At 34.6% G+C, this 22,157-nt stretch overlaps 1 protein-coding gene across 1 annotated transcript in view; it reads left to right on the top strand.

Annotated features, from left to right (window-relative positions):
- The window catches only part of LOC306847792 (A-type voltage-gated potassium channel KCND1-like), a gene marked incomplete at both ends in the record, with an annotated part of 68,563 nt that overhangs the window by 29,772 nt on the left and 16,634 nt on the right, over positions 1 to 22,157 (top strand). The gene's annotated exons all lie outside the window — the stretch shown is intronic.

Genomic DNA, 22,157 nt, shown 5'->3' with positions numbered 1-22,157 from the left:
ATTATTGTTGTGTGTAGTTTAAAACAGCGTTATTATTGCAGACCAGGATATCACAGAGAGGCTCTTTTGACTTTGGCACATTGGACATTTTTTATTTTATTTTTAATTTAATTACATTTTAAATTTTATTATTTTGCTGTGATTCTGCACCCAAGTTTTAGTCCCAAGTTTTAAGACCATTGTACACCATAAGAATATCTAAAAACCCTTAAAACAATATTTACTTTAAAGATTTACTTAGTTTTCAGAGATTGTGTCTATATTTGTTTTACTGCACTGGCAGATTTTTCACTTGTTTTAAATTTGTTTATAAGTGAAACAAGTGAAAAATCTGCCAGTGCCGTGAGACAAAGTACATTTGCCCTTCAAAAAAAGTTGAATAAAGCTAATCAAAACTTTATTGCCGTGCATTAATTGTTTAGGAAGATGAATAAGAATCAGTGGAAACCTGAACAAAAATATTTAGTGCACCTTTAATGGTAGCTAAAGAATTAATAGTTAAGACAACATATGTTTCCACACCACAAATTCTATAGTAACAGATTTTTTTGTAAACTGTCTATAATGTAAAGTAAGCTGCCATTTATTAAGAGATACTTTAACTCTGTCACTATATGCAAATGAGCTCTTTCCATGCACTCATGGTCTCTCTATGACCTCCAATAGACTGTTTTGCAGGCCCAGCCCCCAACATATGCTCTAAATAGATGTCTATGAATCACAATGATCATCTTGGAGTGTTACTTGTTCACGTATTGTAAGTTTCTTTAGCTCTGCTCATGCAAAATCTCACCAGTAATATGTCAAAGTTCTTCCTCGCCTTTTTACGCTCTATTAAAGTGGGATTTCAACAATCCCCTTCAATCTCATAATATGTAAAACTTCCTCCTTCTGCTTATCATTTGGCTCATGGGCGGATTGTTACACCTCACACAGTTCCGGCAATAATACGTATCTCTAGTGCATATCACTTTCGTCTTATTAGATAAGGGAGCTTCATATTCCTCCGCCTGCCAGTATCTCTAAGCGGAAAGAGTTCTTCCCAGATGTCAGCAGTCCTACAGGTAACATTCACACTAGCAAAGCTCTGTATTTACTCATCTATTCTCCTTGGTAAAGATACCAGAGGTTAGGATTGCAAGCAATTTTATAGCTATAGGAATATAACACTTTACTATAGTGTCCATTAGTATTCATTAGCGGCTTTATAAGACAGAGAAATCTCCACTGGTTGCACACTTCTCAGAAGATACAGTACGTCATCAGACTATATTCGCCTACTGAATCATGAATCTGATCGTTTGTCAGAAGTTACTCCAGTCAGCAGTGTCTCATGATCCTTCACATTCTAATATACTGATTAATTAGAAATATTGGAAAGTGCTGTATGTTTTTTTTTTTCCCCTTTCTTTTTTTCTTCTTCTTATTTAGCAAGGATATTTTAAATTGATAAAAAGTAATAGTAAAGGCTTATGTGGTTAGAAAAGATTTCTATTTTGAATAAATGCTGATCTTTAAAATTTTTGTGTCATCAAAGTATAAAAAAATAAATAAGCAGCACAACTGTTTCCAACATTCCAACATAAAACATGTTCAAAGCATATTAAAATAGAAACCTAATATTTTTAATTGTAATAATAATATTTCACAGTATTAGTGTTTTTACTGTTTTTTTATCAAATAAATGCAGCCGTTAGCATAAGAAACTTTAAAAATCTTACTGATCCTAAACTTTTAAATGGTAGTGTTTATGTAATTATTTTTAATAATATATTTATTTTATTTATTTTTAGCAGCAAATGTTATCATAATATTTATTATTATTATTTATGTTGAAAACAGTGCTGAATATTTATGTGATTAATTTTTCTGAATTTTTGGATGAATAGAAAGTTCAAAAGAACAGCATTATTTACAAATATAAATCTTTTATTACATCATAAATGCCTTTTATAATTTGAGTCAATTTGAGCTGTTTAATTCATGGATGGATGGATTATTCAGCATCCTTGTTAAATGAAAATATACATTTATTCAAAAAAAAAAAAAAAAAACTGAAAAATGTTACTGACCTTTGAATTGCATAAAATGTAAAGTCTTGGTTCTGAAGCAAAACCACTCTTCTAAACTGTTACCAACTCATAGTTTAGTCTATTAGGGTTTAATCGTCTGACATATCGGAGTGAGTATTTCAACGAATATGGATTTGCAAATGCCACTGACACATTCCTGCTGATCAAAGCTGGATATATTGTGTGCGTTTCTCTTCTGATGTTTGGTATCTTACTGTATTGAAGATGTTGTGAAATGGTTAATTCATGATTTGTGCGGTAGACAAGAAACATGAGGCTTAGTTGCCAAGGCTGCGTGATCTAGGAGGGTGGATGATAAATATAGCTCTCAGTCCAATAGGGATGACATCTGACCCCAAACACTTGGCTCATCGCTCTCAGCCTTGCCGAACAGCGCTGCGTAGCTGGCTAATTGAATGTTAACAGTGACTTTTCACACCAGCAAGGCAAGAGAACTAAACCTGAAGCATGCAGAGAAAAACGGATTGGTTTAATGTAATCTCCTCGAGGGTGTTTTTCCCGTCACACTTGGCTGGTGTAATCCAGTGTTTGGTTTCCTTTCTTCCAGAGCCAAAATTGCAAATGAAAGTGTGAAATAATCACGCGCTTAAGAGAGTCCTTTTACTAGCGATGCTGCCTCTAAATATCATATTTATATAATCAGCATATTTTGTGCTTGTATTCGGCACATATTGCGCATTCACACTTTTGGTGTTAAAGTAATCGTGGGTGTTTTTACCAGATGGATTTAATCTGGTGCTGCACATTGTACTTTGGTGTTCTATCAACAAATGTTGGATGCAGAAAATGCTAATGCAGGCATCACTATTGCTCATATACTGAAGAAAGCTCTGAACCTGAGAATTTAACTTCTGTGTTACTTCTGTCCTGCGCCGTTTGTGCTGCAGACATAAATCATACTTCATTAGTCTATGCTTTATGAATTTATACTTTATCGTTCTATGTCTATAAGTCTATCTATTGTTCTATCATTCTATCATTTCATCTGTCTATAAACCGTCCATCCGTCCGTATCGATTGTTTTATTATTCTATTGTTCTGTCAGTAAACCTTCAATGTTTTCACTTTAAAAAAAAAAAAACTTTGTCAAGCCAGCAATCAGTGTTTACCTTGATAAAATTTTCTTATCTAGCTAAATGTTTTAGAATTCTGCTTCCTGTTTGCTGCCTCAAAATGGAATCAAGGCATTACCAATTCAGTTATGAATGGTGAACAAGCCTTTTTGTAAGAGATCAAATTTATGATGTCTGTCTAGTGGACCAAAAAATGGGCAAAAAAAATTCCCATCGACTTAAATTGATGCACCTGAGCCAAATCTAGCATCCAGAATTTCATTGTCTGTGGTTGGCTCTATTTACTTCTCTTGGGCCAGTTTTGGACTCCCTTGACTTTTTTTTTGTTTTTTGGAATCCGCATGAGGTTCTTCTGGTCCTTTCAATCAATTACTTTAGTATATATATATATATATATATATATATATTAAATATATTGTGGCAACTTAAATTCCTGTAGAGCTGCTTTGCAACGATTTGTATTGTAAAAAGCGCTATACAAATAAACTTGAATTGAATTTAATTGAATTTAGAAATGGAAGCGATTTAGATCTCCCATTAATGAATTGCCATTGACTGTCTTTGTACTCTGGAGATTAGGACTCTTTTTTTCATGAATACGAGAGACAGATGCTGGCTTGTTTTAGATAGTCAAGTTATGCCCCAGTCGGTCAATAAATGACAGACAGTGTTTCCCTTTGAATGCTTTTGTACCTGTTTGTCATTATCTGGGGATCTCGCTTTCGAGAATTACTTGACTTTTTCTTCAGATACAAATGCAAAGGTCTTCCTCCTGCACAGAGCAAAACACAATCTATTACTGCAGAGATGAGCTGTGATATCTGTCCAGGTGTTGCTGCTGTTGAGCTGGTGTATTTGGAAAGGTTAGTTATCTCTCAGAAGAGATATGGTTGCTTTTAAAGCTGTAGAATGACAGCTTTATTAGAATGATGTGCTTTTTTGTTGGGGTCAGGGTTTTATTGTCTCTATAGCTGCAGCTCTGGTCCACCATGTACACTGTAAAAAGTAAAAATGTGCAGTTGAAAGTCTTAAAGACCCCATAAGACTGAGCGTTTGCTGTCTTAATTCTAGTGTACTTCTAACCACTGACAAATTTAGCTTTTATCAGATGAGTGCATTACTCTTCCAGGAAAACTGATTTAAAAAAATGCATGATATATATAAAATATATCTTAATACACAGTGTGTATGTATATGTGTGTATATATATATATATATATATATATATATATATATATATATATATATATATACACACAGATACAGATACAGTCAGGTCCATAAATATTGGGACATCGACACAATTCTAACATTTTTGGCTCTATACACCACCACAATGGATTTCAAATGAAACGAACAAGATGTGCTTTAACTGCAGACTGTCAGCTTTAATTTGAGGGTATTTACATCCAAATCAGGTGAACGGTGTAGGAATTACAACAGTTTGCATATGTGCCTCCCACTTGTTAAGGGACCAAAAGTAATGGGACAGAATAATAATCATAAATCAAACTTTCACTTTTTAATACTTGGTTGCAAATCCTTTGCAGTCAATTACAGCCTGAAGTCTGGAACGCATAGACATCACCAGACGCTGGGTTTCATCCCTGGTGATGCTCTGCCAGGCCTCTACTGCAACCGTCTTCAGTTCCTGCTTGTTTTTGGGGCATTTTCCCTTCAGTTTTGTCTTCAGCAAGTGAAATGCATGCTCAATCGGATTCAGGTCAGGTGATTGACTTGGCCATTGCATAACAGTCCACTTCTTTCCCTTCAAAAACTCTTTGGTTGCTTTTGCAGTATGCTTTGGGTCATTGTCCATCTGCACTGTGAAGCGCCGTCCAGTGAGTTCTGAAGCATTTGGCTCAATATGAGCAGATAATATTGCCCGAAACACTTCAGAATTCATCCTGCTGCTTTTGTCAGCAGTCACATCATCAATAAATACAAGAGAACCAGTTCCACTGGCAGCCATACATGCCCACGCCATGACACTACCACCACCATGCTTCACTGATGAGGTGGTATGCTTAGGATCATGAGCAGTTCCTTTCCTTCTCTTCCCATCACTCTGGTACAAGTTGATCTTGGTCTCATCTGTCCATAGGATGTTGTTCCAGAACTCTGAAGGCTTTTTTAGATGTCGTTTGGCAAACTCTAATCTGGCCTTCCTGTTTTTGAGGCTCACCAATGGTTTACATCTTGTGGTGAACCCTCTGTATTCACTCTGGTGAAGTCTTCTCTTGATTGTTGACTTTGACACACATACACCTACCTCCTGGAGAGTGTTCTTGATCTGGCCAACTGTTGTGAAGGGTGTTTTCTTCACCAGGGAAAGAATTCTTTGGTCATCCACCACAGTTGTTTTCCGTGGTCTTCCAGGTCTTTTGGTGTTGCTGAGCTCACCGATGCGTTCCTTTTTTTTAAGAATGTTCCAAACAGTTGTTTTGGCCACGCCTAATGTTTTAGCTATCTCTCTGATGGGTTTGTTTTGTTTTTTCAGCCTAATGATGGCTTGCTTCACTGATAGTGACAACTCTTTGGATCTCATCTTGACAGTTGACAGCAACAGATTCCAAATGCAAATAGCACACTTGAAATGAACTCTGGACCTTTTATCTGCTCATTGTAATTGGGATAATGAGGGAATAACACAAACCTGGCCATGGAACAGCTGAGACGCCAATTGTCCCATTGCTTTTGGTCCCTTAACAAGTGGGAGGCACATATGCAAACTGTTCCTACACCGTTCACCTGTTCAAGCTGACAGTCTGCAGTTAAAGCACATCTTGATTGTTTCATTTGAAATCCATTGTGGTGGTGTATAGAGCCAAAAATGTTAGAATTGTGTCGATGTCCCAATATTTATGGACCTGACTGTATATATATATAGAGAGAGAGAGAGAGATAGAGAGAGTAAACGTGCCTATTAAGCTCACCAAAATCTACACTGAGACATTTTTAGTGCACAAGATATTGGTTTCAGTACAAAAATTTAAAATACATTTTTTAAAAAATAATGTTAAAATAAAATATTAATCTCTCACACAAAAATATTCAATTTTATTTTAAATGACAAAAGCATTTAAACTAAGATATACATCATTAAATTCAAAAAGTGTGGCTGTGCTTAATGGGTACATTTTTGTACCATTTAAGCAGACCCCTGTTCCCATTAAGCTCACAACATTAAAAAATCTTGTTTATTTTAAGTTAAATTTTTAAAGAATAATTGTAAAAATATATATTTTTTGAAGGAACAAAGTCAATCACAACCCCCCCCCCCCCAAAAAAAACACAGAACACTAAAATCAAGCATCAAGGCATTCAAGTCGATCAATTATATATTCATAATGAAGTGTCATTAAAGCACATTGCAACATCTAGACTAGACATCTAGACATTTTTACTTTCCACTTTCAGCTAAGTAACACATTCAAAAATCAAATAAAACAAACCAATAAAACATGGGGATGAACACAGAAACTAGCCTCATTATGAAACCTCTTTTTAAATTGATTTCAACTGATCTATAGTCTCTTAAGACTGGAATACACTACATGATTTTCCCCCGATTTTCTACAGCTTTACAGTCTGTTGAAGGTGATGCTAGTTACCAAAGATCAGAGCCAGTCTGCAGATTTGAGTCGACAGAATAAACAGAAAATCAATTAACTTAAAATTAACTTAGTGACAACCATCAGTTAATATTTAAAGTCTGTTTATGAAGTATTTACATAGACGTTCAATGTGGAAGAGCTTAAAGAGAGCACACTGAGCAACAATTTTTAATGCATTTCATGTAATATTTATTAAAATTACAGGATTTTGCGAAATAGTCTATGTCATGTATTAAGTTCATACATATTTTAATATGAACAACTATTATTAATAATATCTATAAAATTATACTTTTTCTTATTGATGTCACACTGAAGCTGTGTGATTTTCACAGTAGTGTATCCTTTAAGCTCACCTTAAAATAAAATGAAATCTTTAAAAATTACAGCACTGTAAAACGACAGACCAGCAATAAACTGTCAATTTATAATATTATGGATGTAAAAGTACAAGCCAGTAAAGCCTGTGAAGTAATATGTTAGCATAGCACACAATCTTCTACAGCTAGTCAGCTAACTGTGTTCTGTAGCATCTGCGCTGTGTTGATAAAACTATCTTTTCGATCTAATGTAATTATTTCCCACATCCAAGTTCCAGGTTATAATATGCAAAGGTCTGAACATTAATCTCTTAATTTTACAACAAGTAGTGAAACTTACACAAAATAAAGGCTTAAACATAAAAAAATGCACATTTAAAGAGCTACTCTTTTGGTGAAAGTTTTTAGACAGCTTTCAAAATGGCCACCAGACAGTGTGAACACATGGAGTTATATCTCAGTGTGCAATGAAATTGCAGGAGGTATATAGTAACAAACACATCAATTTGTTAAGAGAAGTAGGATAATAAATAATTTTTTATTTTCATAATCTGATCTCAAAAATGGAAGTGTGCTTAATAGGTACGTTTACCCTATATATATATATATATATATATATATATATATATATATATATATATATATATATATATATATATATACATACATACATACATACATACATACACACACACACACACACACACACACACACACACACACACACACACACACACACACACACACACACACACACACACACACACACACACATATATACATATTAACTACTGTTCAAAAGTTTGCGATCAGTAAGATTTTTTTATGTTTTCTATAGACGTGTCTCTTGCTCATCAAGGCTACATTTATTTGATCAAAATACTGTACGGTAAAAACAGTAATATTGTGAAATATCATGACATATTACAATAATGGTTTTCTATTTTAATATACTTTAAAATATAATTTATTCCTGTGGAGGCAAAGATGATTTTCATCAGTCAATACTCCAGTCTCCTTCAGAAATCATTCTAATATTCTGATTTATCATTAATGTTGGAACAGTTAAAATATTAATGTAAAAAACAGTTTTGCTGCTTATTATTTATTTGAACATGTTGTGTTTTTCTGGATTCTTTGATGAATAAAAAAACAGCATTTTTCAAAATAGAATACAAGTCTTTACTATCGATTTTTATCAATTTAACATATCATTGCTGAATAAAAGTTAACATTTCTTTCAGGAAAAAAACATTTTGACCCCAAACTTTTGAACAGTGGAGTATATTGTTAAAAATGTTTTCTATTTTTAATAAATTCAGTACTTTTGAACTTTTATTCATCATTTATAATTTTTATTTTTTATGGATGGATGGATGGATGGATGGATGGATAGACAGAACTATAGATAGATAGATAGATAGATAGATAGATAGATAGATAGATAGATAGATAGATAGATAGATAGATAGATAGATAGATAGATAGATGGTTTATAGACTTAGAACAATAGAATTATAGAACGATAGACAGAACGATAGAAGGATAGATAGATAGATAGATAGATAGATAGATAGATAGATAGATAGATAGATAGATAGATAGATGGTTTATAGACTTAGAACAATAGAATTATAGAACGATAGATAGAAGGATAGATAGATAGATAGATAGATAGATAGATAGATAGATAGATAGATAGATAGATAGATAGATAGATAGATAGATTGTTTATAGACTTAGAACAATAGAATTATAGAACGATAGACAGAACGATAGAAGGATAGATAGATAGATAGATAGATAGATAGATAGATAGATAGATAGATAGATAGATAGATAGATAGATAGATAGATAGATAGATAGATAGATAGATGGTTTATAGACTTAGAACAATAGAATTATAGAATGATAGATAGAAGGATAGACAGAACGATAGAAGGATGGATGGATGGATAGATAGATAGATAGATAGATAGATAGATAGATAGATAGATAGATAGATAGATAGATAGATAGATAGATAGATAGATAGATAGATAGATAGATAGATAGATAGATAGATAGATAGATTTTTACACAACCAATCCATCCAGGCAATTGATCCAACAAACTCCTGATTTTCAGCCCGTGCTCTATTTTGATCTGTTTAAGTCCACTTTCGGAAACAAGAGTAACAGCGTATACACATGTGAACATTGAAGCAAGTGGATGTTTGCCATTATTCTGGTTTAATGTTCTCATTCAGCCTGCATCAGCATGACGCCGGGCACAAACTCGTAAATCTGAAGCCGAATGTGAGCTACGTGGATGTAATCGTTTGGATTTCTCTGTATTCTGTGGGAAGAAATAAATCACGCTTGGCACAGCCGAACGCACTCAGCCAGAAACAGTTCCAGAATGATCATCAAGCAACTATCAGAGACCCAGAACACCCACCCCATCATTACCACAAAGAATTACAGTGTTGGTGTCAGTGCGCTTAAGGACATTACAATTGTGAGGTTAACCCACATAGACCAGCTGTATTGTACTTCTTAGCTTGTACTACCTGACAAAATTTGGGACATGCTTGACTAAATTGAGTTTTCTTGTGGTCTTAAGAAATGCTTGTTGTCTTAAGAAAAAAGTTGCAATTTGTTTCGGAAAGGAAAATGGCCCCATGATCATAGCAACTCCTTATGTTTCATAAGCGTTTGTGAAATGTATAAGTTGGACTGGATAAGTAAGTAAAAACAGCCAACAAGTGGCCGGCATACCAGTATGGAAGCTGTTTCCACCTCGGAGTAAAAAAGAAAAAGAGAAAGGGATTTATATTTATGAGATTTAAAGACATATTGTGAGTTAAGATTTATATACATCTTTGTTGCAAGATTTGTTTTTTGTGAGTTTTACAATATGAAATAGTTATGTTTGTAAAAGATGAAGTCGTATTGTGAGTTATAAAGTCACATTGTGTGAGATTCAAATCACTACTGTGAGATATGAAGGAAAAGCTTTCGGATTTAACGTCACAATTATGAGATAAAATCGTTATTGAGAGATACAATGCTACAATTAAGAGAAATACTATTTAGATATACTTCTCAAATTTAAGATATGAAGTTCCTAGTTCCAAGAAAATAATGAAACCAGATATTAATTAGATGTAAACTCATTGTCCTTTATAAAGTCACATTACATGAGATAAAGTTGTGATTAGTGAGCTATAAAGTCACAATTTTTCAATCTTTATGAAATGTGAGTCCCAGTTAAGTGCAATAAAGTTTATTAAGTTTTAAATTGACGTAAATTATAAAGTCACACTGTGTGAGATTAAATTGTTATTGACATATAATGGCAAAATCATGACATAAAAAGTGACCGTTATGAGAACTTAAGTTAAAATTGTGAGATTAAATGTCACATTGAATTATAAAGTAATATTATGTGAGATAATAGTGCAATTGCAAGATATTAAGTCATAATGAGAAATTTGCAATTTTGAGATATAATGACATATTGCGAGCTGATAAGTCACATTATGAGAAAATTGTGATTATGAGATATAAAGTTCCAAGAGTAATGAAATTAATTTTGGGATTGTGAAATATGAAGTCACGTTGTGTGAGATTTAAATCACAATTGTGATATGTAAAGTCCCAATTATGAGAAATAAAGTTGCAATTGTTATAAATAAGATAAGCCTAAATTTAGAGACCTAACTGAGAGATGAGAAATAAAACATTTTTATTTTCTCTGCGTTGGGATTGGGCTGTTTAAATTACCGTTTAAAAAGCATTCTAATTAAGGTAGTCCACTTTTTTGAATGGCAGTGTATGCGTTTACATAATATTCATTATTCATGATGCAATAATACAGTCAATATCATCCACAGGTTCTAACGCTAGACTGGGTTCCCAAAATATAATTTATTTTCTCCGAAATTTATGTACCGATGCGGTTACACAGCTTAAATAATCATACAGACAATAGCTACATGATCTAGCACAGAACACTTGATCATCTCAGGTTTATCCAAAGGTAATAGCGATCTGTCCCAGCGGTGAATGATACACGGGCTCTATGAGCGTTTAGCATGCTCACGGTGACCAGGTGTTGCTAAGCAGAGATGATTAATGATATTAGCACACTGTGTGGAAACTTCAACACCTCATTTAATTTTCAGCGCGCGCTGACAGTTGCCCATTCATAATTGAATCAGTAATTACTTAAATGTGATTAAATCTGAGCGGGAAGGATTTGAGAGATCGGCTTTTGAACGGGGAATATTTGGCATGTCAAGTGGCAATTTTGGACACGTCAGTCACTTAGCAAGAGCGTGTCAGCTGCAGAAGACTTGTGCTCGATAATCGGGACTGTCAGACGTAATCGTTGGCTGAGTCAAAACACATTCATTTCTGTTTTGCTCGGTTTAGCTGTCAGGCCCGACAGCTGATGTATTCAGTCGTGAAGTGAACTAAATGAAGTGTTATGTTTAATCAGAGAGTGTTTCAGAGTTTACGGTACATGCGCATCCTGCTAGCGCTGAGTTTATAATTGTAGGTGGACTCCTCATGAATATTTTATGTACATTTAAAATGTCTGTGTCAGGCTAACATGGTCTGTGCTTTGTCAATACAGGCGTTATCTTGCTGAGCAAAACTTGTTGTGCGGTTGCCCTCATATTCATTACTTGATATTTATATATTGCCTGGGGAATCAAAACATCAAAGATGTGTTGTGCTTGTAAAAATGCGTTGTGGAAAGTTGACTTGTTGTGCTTGTAAGACTTAACTGAAATCTTTAAGACTGTGTTCCAGTGGTTAAGAAAAACCTGGAAAATTTCAGGGTAGAAGTAATTTTTTTTCTAAGTAACATTTTTATAGCAAATACACAACATGGTTTAAAAATACGTAGTTGTTTTTTTTAAAGAAATTAATCCTTTTGTTCATCAAGAGTGCACTAAGAAGCATTTATAAAGACATTTAAACTCTTACAAAATATTTATATTTCAAGTAAATGTCGTTCTTTTAAACTTTCTGTTAAAGAATCCTGGTTTTTGCAAAATTGTTTTCAGTATTTTTTTTCACAATGGTTTTCACAAAAATATAAAGCTGCATAACTGTTTTCAACCCTGATAATGATAAAAAAATGTTTCTTGAGCACCAAATCAGCATATTAGAATGATTGCTGAAGGATCATGTGACTCTGAAAACTGAAGTAATGATGCTGAAAATTCAGATTTGGCATCACAGAAAAAAAATATCATTAAAATATATCTGCATTTTTCAAATAAATCCAGCCTTTGTTGAGCATCAGTCTTACCAACCCCAAACTTGTGAATGCTATTTTTTTTTGGTATGTTTAGCTGTAAAGTAGAATTTAGAATATTATTTAGTGTATTCTTTGGAAAAAATACTTTAAAATAAATACAGTGCGGAACAAAGATGTTTATTTATTGACATTCAAAATATAGCTATGCATTCCTATTTTTATTATTACTATATATATATTTTTTACTTCAAATCAGGATGCAGGTATATATATATATATATATATATATATATATATATATATATATATATATATATATATATAAGTACAAGTTAAGATTTTAAGACTCTCCAAATCACTATATATATATATAATTTTATATATATATAGTGATTTGGAGAGTCTTAAAATCTTAACTTGTACTTTATATTTTTCCCTTTTCCCTGTTACCTGTATGTAGAAAAACTCTTGTGTAATGACAGCTAAATTCAAATAAGATACTTCCAGGACTGCATGTGCAAGCCATTGAGATGAATGGAAAACTCTCTCCATTTATTATAGACCCTCTTGGTTGGTGTTGTATGATGAGCTCTGACCCCCCCCCCCCCCCCCCTCTATTTTTAATCTATTCAAAGTCATACCTTTTGCTATGTACTTATTAATAGCTGACACTTCAATTAAGTATTAAGTAGAAAACACAATATTGACATGTCCACTGTTAGCCTTGCTTGAGTTTGAAGCTTTAGATGTCTGCTGTCAGAGAATTTGCATACTGTCAGAACGTAGATTCCATCAGTAGCACAGCTGTAAATGCAATCAGAGGTGTGTATTTGTACTGAGACTTGTGTGTGGACACACACTAGCTACGGAAGGAATGTGAAGACAGGGCTTGATGAGAGTTTTTTAAAAAGACGTAGATTGGTGGCTAGTGAAATGTAAAAAAAAAAAAAAATATGGTGTATGTCACTTCACTTCACTTCATTTTTTGCTTGCTTTATATTTAAGGTGGCCATATGTGCCATTTATACGGGACACGTCCTGGCCAGGATTTTTATATTGCCTAAAACATCCAAAGTAGTTTGACCAATAATATGCAGGTATTGTATATAATCGACCAATTGTGGCAGGTGAGAAGGTGCGATGTACAGAGAACGATCACGATGCAAATATATAGAGATAATAGAGATGCCATTGTAGAAATGCACGATTTGCTATTTGCAATCATGATTAATTGTCCAATGTCCAATAACATAAAATTAACTGCTCCCTGTAGAATATAGCAGCTTTTACATACTGCATATTTAACATAATCATACAACCCGAATTCCAAAAATGTTGGGACGTTTTTTAAATTTGAATAAAATGAAACTAAAATAATTTCAAATCACATGAGCCAATATTTTATTCACAATAGAACATAGATAACGTAAAAAAAAATTAAACTGAGAAAATTTACAATTTTATGCACAAAATGAGCTCATTTCAAATTTGATGCCTGCTACAGGTCTCAAAATAGTTGGGATGGGGGCATGCTTACCGTAGTGTAGCATCTCCTCTTCTTTTCAAAACAGTTTGAAGACATCTGGGCATCAAGGTTATGAGTTTCTGGAGTTTTGGTGTTGGAATGTGGTCCCATTTTTGCCTGATACAGGTTTTCAGCTGCTGAAGAGTTCATGGTCGTCTTTGACGTATTTTTTGTTTAATGATGCACCAAATGTTCTCTATAGGTGAAAGATCTGGACTGCAGACAGGCCAATTCAGCACCCGGACTCTTCTATTACGAAGCTATGCTGTTGTAATAGCTGCAGTATGTGGTTTTGCATTGTCCTGCTGAAATACACAAGGCCTTCCCTGAAATAGACGTCATCTGGACTGGAACATATGTTGCTCTAAAACATTTATATACCTTTCAGCATTCATAATGTCTTCCAAAACATGCAAGCTGCCCACACCGTATGCACTTATGCACCCCCATACCATCAGAGATGCTGGCTTTTGAACTGAATGCTGATAACACGCTGGAAGGTCTCCCTCCTCTTTAGCCCGAAGGACATGATTTCTAACAAGAATGTAAAATTTGGACGCGTCTGACCATAGAACACTTTTCCACTTTGAAACAGTCCATTTTAAATGAGCCTTGGCCCACGGGACACGACGGAGCTTCTGGACCATGTTCACATATGGCTTCATTTTTGCATGATAGAGCTTTAGTTGGCATCTGCAGATGGTAAGGCAGATTTTGTTTACCAACAGTGGTTTCTGGAAGTATTCCTGGGCCCATTTAGTAATGTCAATGACAGAATCATGCCGATGAGTGATGCAGTGTCGTCTGAGGGCCCGAAGACCACAGGTATCCAACAAAGGTCTTCGGCCTTGTCCCTTATGCACAGAGATTTCTATAGTTTCTCTGAATCTTTTGATGATGTTATGCACTGTTAATGATGAGATTTGCAAAGCATTTGCAATTTAACGTTGAGGAATGTTGTTTTTAAAGTATTCCACAATCTTTTTACGTACTCTTTCACAGATTGGAGAGCCTCTGCCCATCTTTACTTCTGAGAGACTCTGTAAGCCATCCCTTTTTTAGGGGCAGTCATGGCCTAATGGTCTGGCAGGAATTGTTGGTGGGGGGAGTAAATAACCAGCACCTTCTCCACCTGCAATACCACGACTGAGGAGAGACCCTTGAGCAAGGCACCGAACCCCCAACTGCTCCCCGGGCGCCACAGCATTGGCTGCTCACTGCTCTGGGTGTGTGTTCACAGTGTGTGTGTGTTCACTGCTGTGTGTGTTCATTTCATTTTTCACTTCCCTTTTATAGCTAATCATGTTACAGACCTGATGTCAATTAACTTAATTAGTTGCTGCCTTGCTACGTGTACTGCGTTAAGCTAACTGAGACTTGTTATAGCACTTGTATATCATTGCTCTTTTGTTGATTTTGATTGCTTCCATTGTCCATTATTTCATTGATAAAACCTTCTGCTAAATGACTAAATGTAAATGCAATGTAAATATAATTTAACTATTATAAATTCAATTATAATTTAAATTTAATATAATTTAAATATAATTTATATATATGCAACTATTACAGATAGTTCAAACGCTCACTGATGCTCCAGAAGGAAAAACCAGTATTAAATGAAAAAATATGATATTTAGGCAAAACAAGAAGAATCTCTACACATCTTCATTCTGTTCAAATGTTAGGCTCTTAATGCATGGCTTTTCCTTCTGGAGCATCAGGGAGCGTTTGAACCTTCTGTAATAGTTGCAAATGAGTCCCTCAGTTGTCCTCAGTGTGAAAAGATGGATCTCAAAATCATACAGTCATTGTTGGAAAGGGTTCAAATACACAAAAATGCTGGAACACCAAAGAATTTGTGGGACCTGAAGGATTTTTCTGAAGAACAGCAGGCAGTTTAACTATTCAGGACAAACAAGGGACTCATGAACAACTATTACTAAAAAAACAAACAAAAAAAACATAGCTTTGGATTGTTCAGGTAGCAACACAGTTTTAAGAATCAAGTGAGTGTATGTAAATTTTGCACGGGGTCATTTTTATAAATATTTTCTCTTGTGGACTATATGTAAACAACTTATGTGAAATATCTTATTCAGGTCAGTACTAAATAAAAAATAACAAGCATTTAGTATGATCCCTCTTATTTTGGTAAAATAATTAACATTTTGCAGATTCTGAAAGGTGTATGTAAAGTTTTAACTTCAACTGTATATAGGTACTATTTTTTATTTTTAACCTTTTTAATCAGATTGAATTATTAAGCACACCTTCAGCATGGTGACATAAGCTCTTAAAAATAAAGCATCCAAAAGGGGGTTTTCGCAGCTGTACCACTGAAGGACCATTTAGTTTTTTTTTTGTTTTTTACACTCTATGAACCTATTGTCCAATGGAAAGGTTCCATGGATGTTAAAGGTTCTTTATGGAACTTTCGATGCTGATTTACTCTTTTTAAGAGTGCTGTTTTTTTAAATGGCATGCATGAAGTATGCAGTAAGCAGTACATCAGCTGTCATTTCTGTGCGATGCCCTTGTGTGTTAAGTGATGGTGTACTCGTCATGCTGTGAAGGACTTTAGGATGACGTGCTCCTAATTGCGATCGCACCACCGTTGTTATTCAGAGCTGAGTTTTGCTGAGTTTAAAGTGATGCCATGTTTCAAGGCCAGGGAAACAGGATTGTATCAGATTCAGGGCAAAAATAGACATGTTTGAGGAAGCTGTATTTTGGGCTCTCTAAATTCTGTCCTTCTGTACCTAATCGTCCTTTTTATCTCCAGCAAGATTTCCGCGAGAGAGAGAGTGTGTGTAAGCAGTGACGTCCCAGCGCTGGCGCCTCAGGAGGGGAGAAAAAAACTCAGCATCAGCAGTAGTGAAAACAACTGTTTGCTGTTTTCACTCTGATCTTTTCCATGCTGTCGCCATTTAATCTTCCGTCCCGTTTCTGCTCAATGTTCTCCGTGAACTTCTGGCAAACCTCCTTGACCCCTTTCCAGACCGGCATCTAGGCCAGGCAGCCTCGTTCTTGCCCAGGGGACGTCTGTCTAAGACTTTCTATTATGGGAAAATTAAAGGGAAATTGAGTTCTCCTGGATAATGCCTGAATGATATGCACAAATTTATGCTGCGTAGTAAAAATAATAATAATACGACGCTGCCCTGTTACATTACCTGTTCTTTTTGGAGCAACTTTTACTGTTTATGTAGCAGTTTTGCGGTTTCATGTTTCAAAGTTATCATTATCCGCCTCATGTAGGTAATGAGGCTTTTGCTCTTGCTAATTTTTTTCTTCCTCCTCACCAACTGCTGATCTCTGCTTTATAACTGAGTAACATTAGTAAAAAACAGAATGAATGTTCAGATATCAAGAAAATGAAGAACCATTGGAGAGATAATAGGCATTGTCATCGTACAAATCTATATCTGCTTCTTGCCCTCCTTGTGCACCCGGGGCCATCTGCCGATGCCAAAATTTGGACGTTTACCAGTTGGAAACAAGATTAGGGGGCCGGACCGATGTGGATTAGTCCTGGGAGCACAGTGTGTCCTGAGGACCTGACAAACGAGGGATGCTGGAAAGGGTTTGTTGGTAGAGAGTGTGTGTTTGAGTCTCTCACCTGATCAAGCTCTTATGAGAAATCTCATATCAGTCTGATGTGTCAGTAAAACACAACAGAGAGCCGTGGTCTGATTTATGTGACAGGCCTGGATGTGACGGCTTTTACTGGAGGCTTTCTGAGGAGATGATTTCTTGTTCTTGATCTCTGAAAAGACAGTAACGAACATGTTCACATGGATATGGCATATGATTTTTTTGTCTGTAATAGCACTTAAAGGATTAAAAAATTACAATTCTGCCATGTCATTTGACTCCAGGATTGTCGTTCTTCTGTGAAGGAAATGTTTTGGTCTTGGAATTTCGTAGTTTATGCAACAAAAGACGCATGAGATGTCTTTGGGATATTTTTGGATTTTTTAAGTGTGAGATAAATTTTTATATTTCTCTACGTAATAATTAAACATGATTAGTAAATTGAATTTCACATTTTAATTATTCATTTTTTAGTAATTAAATAAAGTTTTATTATTATTATTTTTAAAAATGAATAATTAATGTATTATTTAGTATATCTCAATGCAGCGCCTAACAAGACATGGTGATGGAAAAAAAATATAATACATGGATGGGAAAACATATTTCATTGTTTTTGCATTCCTGCAGGAAACTTTAAGAAACCTTTACTATCCTTCTTCTGTAAAGCACTAAAGGGCATTTTGGGTCTTGGAGATGCTTTGTTTGTGCAGCAAAAGGATTTATGAGAGAGAAAAATGTTTTCTATAAATAAACATTTATTTTAAATAAAAATTCCTTTAAATTCATATTTATTAAAAATATATTTTTTTATTTTATTATATTTAAATTGAGTGCCTAATGAGACATGGTGGAAAAAAATTAATGAATTAAAGAGAGGAAAATGTTTTAGTGCCTTTGCTAATGTTCCCAGAGTAATTCTGCATTCACTCAAAACAAATCTTTATTTTACTACTACTGTGAAATACTAACAGAAATGTTTTGGGTCATGCAACAAAAGTGGATAATTTATTATGTGTTGCATTATTTTTGGTGACAATGACATATTTGGCAATTTTTTAATTCAACAAAAGCATGAATGAGATTTATGAGTGAGAAAAATGTATTTAAGCAATAAATAAGCATACTTAGTAAAGAGTCAAATTTAAATTTATTTATTTTTAAATTTATATAAATTTATTAATTATTAATTTATAATTTAGCATATTTATACAGAGCCCTTAAAGAGACATGAAGATATAAAAAAATATATAAGATGGGAGGAAAAAATATATTTAACTTTAAGTTCTCTCACAGATATTTCCCCCAAGAAACTCAGGGAAATGCAAAATAAATAAAAATATTTATTTTCCTTACATCTCATTTTCCTTACACATCACCTTGTCCCTTTCGTGGCTTTGTATTTTTTATAATACTGTATATTATTTGTTTTACTGACAACCCTGTGTTATAGAACTTAATTTGAATTGCAATTCAGTAAACTCTTTTCCCTGTCATTCAAATCTAGTGCGTGTGGCCAGTTTAAATTCGCACTCATTAAATGGAAGGGAATCAGTTCTTAAATTCATAATTGTACCTGATTCTGCTGACCGCACATTTTAGCCGTGGTCAAAAGCCTTGAGTGGCTTATAGTATTTCTGTTGCTCAAACGGTAGATCATGGTGCTATAACAACATCAAGGTCATGGTTTGATTCCCAGGGAATGCTTTAACTGATAAAAATGTATAGTTTAAATGCAATACAGTGCAAGTCACTTTGGCTAAAAGTCTTATTTATGTCACTACTCCAGAAAAATGTATACAAGTTTTGATTTGCATATACACTCACCTAAAGGATTATTAGGAACACCTGTTCAATTTCTCATTAATGCAATTATCTAATCAACCAATCACATGGCAGTTGCTTCAATGCATTTAGGGGTGTGGTCCTGGTCAAGACAATCTCCTGAACTCCAAACTGAATGTCAGAATGGGAAAGAAAGGTGATTTAAGCAATTCTGAGCGTGGCATGGTTGTTGGTGCCAGACGGGCCAGTCTGAGTATTTCACAATCTGCTCAGTTACTGGGATTTTCACGCACAACCACTTCTAGGGTTTACAAAGAATGGTGTGAAAAGGGAAAAGCATCCAGTATGCGGCAGTCCTGTGGGCGAAAATGCCTTGTTGATGCTAGAGGTCAGAGGAGAATGGGCCGACTGATTCAAGTTGATAGAAGAGCAACTTTGACTGAAATAACCACTCGTTACAACCGAGGTATGCAGCAAAGCATTTGTGAAGCCACAACACGCACAACCTTGAGGCGGATGGGCTACAACAGCAGAAGACCCCACCGGGTACCACTCATCTCCACTACAAATAGGAAAAAGAGGCTACAATTTGCACGAGCTCACCAAAATTGGACGGTTGAAGACTGGAAAAATGTTGCCTGGTCTGATGAGTCTCGATTTCTGTTGAGACATTCAGATGGTAGAGTCAGAATTTGGCGTAAACAGAATGAGAACATGGATCCATCATGCCTTGTTACCACTGTGCAGGCTGGTGGTGGTGGTGTAATGGTGTGGGGGATGTTTTCTTGGCACACTTTAGGCCCCTTAGTGCCAATTGGGCATCGTTTAAATGCCACGGCCTACCTGAGCATTGTTTCTGACCATGTCCATCCCTTTATGACCACCATGTACCCATCCTCCGATGGCTACTTCCAGCAGGATAATGCACCATGTCACAAAGCTCGAATCATTTCAAATTGGTTTATTGAACATGACAATGAGTTCACTGTACTAAAATGGCCCCCACAGTCACCAGATCTCAACCCAATAGAGCATCTTTGGGATGTGGTGGAACGGGAGCTTCGTGCCCTGGATGTGCATCCCACAAATCTCCATCAACTGCAAGATGCTATCCTATCAATATGGGCCAACATTTCTAAAGAATGCTTTCAGCACCTTGTTGAATCAATGCCACGTAGAATTAAGGCAGTTCTGAAGGCGAAAGGGGGTCAAACACAGTATTAGTATGGTGTTCCTAATAATCCTTTAGGTGAGTGTACTATCCGTATTATTGAAGGAAAGTGTTCAGACAGTTTCGGTCTGGTGATGCTGTAGACAGGATATAAGTGCAGAACATCAACACCGCTGTAAAAACAAATATTGGTTTAATTTACGGCTCCTGCAGATCAGTCTCCTGTGAAGGGATGGGACATGATGTGAATATGAATGTGCTGTATGATGATTGCGTTCTCTCTCTCTCTTTTTCTTTTGTTGTGTTGTCAGTGACTGATCTAAAATGCAGAGTGCACCTCAGAGAAATGTTTATCGCACCAGGAACCGTTCAGAAACATCAGAAAATGACATTTCAAAAGTGTTGCTGCGTAAAAGTCTGCGTATAAAGCTGTGAATAATTGTGCTTTGGCTGTTTCATGCCTCACCATCCAAAAACTATATGCAGCTATGGATGTCATAGTGGGCTGCATTTTTTGCATTTAAATTTTTTTTGCTCATTTGAGTTATAAAAAAAGATTGATGCACCTGCTATGAAAAATAGAGTAGCTTTCAGAACTTACTTAGTCCAGAATGAGTATTTATTGAATGACTTGATTTGATTTTAACTTGTTAAATCTTTACCATATTGCTAAAAATGAGACACCATTTTTTTTTGTCAAAGAAAAATTTGGTGGTTTACTTATAAGTCATACATGACTAAGTAAAAATAAACCATTAAGACAATTTATTTGCAAAAAAAATTTGAATAGTGTGTGAAGCAGTAGGATTTATTTATTTTTAAGGTTAGGTTTTTTAATTTTATGTAGCTCATCCTGAAAATGAGACACTTTGTTATTTATGTATGTATGTCTAAGAGAGAATTTAGTCTAGTTATTAATTTTAAGCCATTAAGTGAAAGGCTTGGTTCAAATTTATTTGGTAAATAATAAGCATTTTTAGCATTTAAGCATTTAATAAGCATATTTAGATAAAATAATTTCATGTATTTGTTTCATAATAAAATTTTCCCATTAAAAACTATAATTTGTAATATTTTAGTAAATAATTTAAGTAAATAATATTTACTAAAATATTATTGTATATTACTTATATGCGTGTATTTATAAACAAAAAATAATCTTTGTACACCAGTAATGTTCTAATGAATTATTATTATTAAATATTCATTAAATTTTCTATTTGTCATTGACAAATATAACTTTATAAATTATTTAAGTACATTTACTTGTATTCTCCTTATATGGCATATTAATAATAGTATAAATATGTTAGTTGGTAGTTATAAATGAGCTAGTGGATTTTAATCCAATTTTGTGTTAGCAAACAGATCAAATAATAGACAAGAATGTAAAAAAAATCAAACTGATTGTCAAACTGAGTGCATTGCATTGTGGGATATAGTATTTCACAGTGTGCTCTGATTGTAAACTATATACCTTTTCAAATGTCACCCAGGAATTGCATGCATATAGAAAATGTGCATATTGTGCACAGTTTGCGTACTGTAAAAAATCATATGAGTAATATCATACTATGCCATTCCAAACATACCTATAGTGTTTCCACTCAGAGATTTATGAGTTAAATCTTAACCATGACCACCCCTGTAAATTCGTTAACCCTCATGCGGTGTGTAGGAGGACAGCGGTGATTATGGCTGCTGCGGTATTTGTGAGTG

The sequence above is a fragment of the Barbus barbus genome (genome assembly GCF_936440315.1).
Source record: "Barbus barbus genome assembly, chromosome: 28".
Taxonomy (NCBI): domain Eukaryota; kingdom Metazoa; phylum Chordata; class Actinopteri; order Cypriniformes; family Cyprinidae; genus Barbus; species Barbus barbus.
This window is presented reverse-complemented; position numbering and strand designations above follow the sequence as displayed.